At 44.5% G+C, this 2,497-nt stretch overlaps 1 pseudogene; it reads right to left on the reverse strand.

Annotated features, from left to right (window-relative positions):
- Positions 1-930: 930 nt before the first annotated feature.
- LOC103734352 lies at positions 931-1,446 on the reverse strand (annotated as a pseudogene).
- Positions 1,447-2,497: the final 1,051 nt, after the last annotated feature.

A 2,497-nucleotide genomic window follows, 5' to 3' on the forward strand; every position in this document is an offset into this window, starting at 1 on the left:
CTATTCACTATGTTCTGCAGAAACCTGGAAATATAGCTCTCTGACTGGCAAAAAGGATAATAAACTTATAAGGAAAAGGAAAATGCTTACCTGTCTTGAGAGTCTGTGCTATGTTTGTCCACACATGTGACATTCAGTCTTCATGCTTGCCAGAGCTCTTATTCTCATTTTACAGATGACCTAAGAGTGTCAAATCCATTTTCTTTTGCTATAAAAGAATAGCACAGTCTCGGTGATTTGGAAGCACTATGTTCATTTGACACATGGTTCTGGAGATTGGAAAGTGTAAGGGCATGAGGCTAGCATTTGGTGAGAGCCTTCATGTTACATTAGAATGTGGCAAATGAGCAAGTTAAACACATGCAAAACAGAGTGTAGAGCCAGGCTTATTCTTTCATCAGGAGCCGACCAGCTCCACAGCTGTTCTCTCCTTGATGACCTCAGTCCATTCATGGGTGCTCTGCTCTACTAACTTGTTTGTTTGTTGAGACAGGGTCTTACTCTATCGTCCAAACTGGCTTGAAACCCATTATGTAGCCCAAGCTAGCCTCAAACTTATAGCAATCCTCCTGATTGAGCCTCCTAAGTGCTGGGATTACAAGTGTGAGCCATCACTCCCTGCTAATCACCTTTTCAAAGTCCTACATGACTACACTAGCAATTAATTTTCAACATGTGCTTTGGAGGGGACAGACACTCCAGAGGCTCAGAGACTAGATTTACCCCAAGCTACTCTGCTAGTAAGAAATGGAAGCCATATATGAATTAAATATCTCTGGTTCCCAAGGTCATATTCTTCTCATTCCATAGAGGTTTGATGAGAACTGAATGCACTTACCTGCTTTCAACAAACTTAAATCACCAAGCCCTGGAAAGGTAGATAGAACTTCTGAACTATAGGAGTGGTCTGGCAGTTAAGATGCACATAAGTCAAAAGTATTGGTGCTGTCCACAGTTGGCAATGGTGATCTTCTTGCTGGTCTTCTTGTTCCTGGACCCAAAGTGCTCCATGATTTTTCACAACACAATGCTCATGCCTTCTTTCACCTTCCCAAAGACCATGTGTTTATCATCCAACCACTCAGTCTTGGCAGTGCAAATGAAAAACTAGGAAACATTTGTGTTTGGTCCAGCATTTGCCATGGGCAAGATACCAGGACCTGTATGCTTCAGGATGAAGTTCTCCTACTCAAATTTCTCCCTGTAGATGGACTTGTCGCCAGTGCCGTTATGGCATGTGAAGTCGCCACCCTGGCATGGGAATCCTGGGATACTTCTGTAAAAGGAAGAACCCTTATAACTAAGTCCTTTCTCTCCAGTGCTCAGAGAATGAAAGTTTCCTGCTGTCTTTGGAACCTTGTCTGCAAGCAGCTCAAAGGACATGTAGTTCAAGAGTTCCCCATTGACCATGTTGCCAAAGAACATGGTGGGGTTGACCATAGCTGACAGCAAGTGGCTACAGGGAACAGGGGCATCTGTAAAGACCAACCAAGCCCCTGATCTTAATCTTGACTCAACTCTACTGAAACTAGCATGGAAGAAGAGCTGCCAGACATTTTTTCAGACACTGAGTGGGGTTCACAAGGTAAATACCAGAAGACACACGGATGAATTTTAAGGAAGTGAGAGGAAGGAGACTCTGGAAACCATCAAAGCTTGAGTTTCTTTTTGTGTCAAGGATGGATGCTTTGTAAGAATTCTGGGGAAAAAAGTCAACCTTCCTGTAGCTGGTCTAGTAGATTATGCTGGGCATCAACAGCAGACTGCTGGACTTCTCCACGCTGCTCCCTCAGCTCAGGTCATGTTCAGTCACTCTTTCTGCTCCCAGTGTGGTGCGTGGAGACCTTCATTTCCAAAGCACTTATGCCTCAGACTTTGATCTGAAACCCTTTATGGACGGTTGGGGTCTCCCTGCATGAATGATTGTTCTGCTCATTCATGCTCTTTCACTATCAGGCTCTTAGATAGCACCTGATGCCCAACCACAAGCTTTCCATAACTGAGGACTCTCTGAAGGCCTAGCACCCTGAGGAGGAATACCTCCTCAGGAACATTCTAGAACAAGTTTAAAAATGGCTCCTGGGTCTCTCTCTCTCTCTCTCTCTCTCTCTCTCTCTCTCTCTCTCTGTATGGGTATGTGTGTATACCCGTGTGTATGTGTGTATGTGTTGTATATGCATGTGTGTGGGTGAGTGTGAGCACAGGAGAGCTGAACACGGCCTAGTAAATGTGATTCCTTTGTTAACTGTGGTATCAGATCAAGGGAAGGTCACAAGGAGAATCCCAGATTTCATCAAGGGGTTTGATAGAGCCCTTCATGATCTCCTTCAGAAAAAGACTGAGAAACATGGGCTGATTTAGGACAAGCAGATTAGTGCTTGGCTGTTAGAGAGTTATGCTGTCATTATCAGATGTGCTCCCTCAGCCAGAGGGAAGCTGCCAGTGTTGAACAATAGAACTCTGTCTAGGTCTCTCTCTCTCTCTCTCTCTCTCTCTC

Source organism: Nannospalax galili, unplaced genomic scaffold, assembly GCF_000622305.1.
Source record: "Nannospalax galili isolate Female #2095 unplaced genomic scaffold, S.galili_v1.0 scaffold236, whole genome shotgun sequence".
Taxonomy (NCBI): Eukaryota; Metazoa; Chordata; class Mammalia; order Rodentia; family Spalacidae; genus Nannospalax; species Nannospalax galili.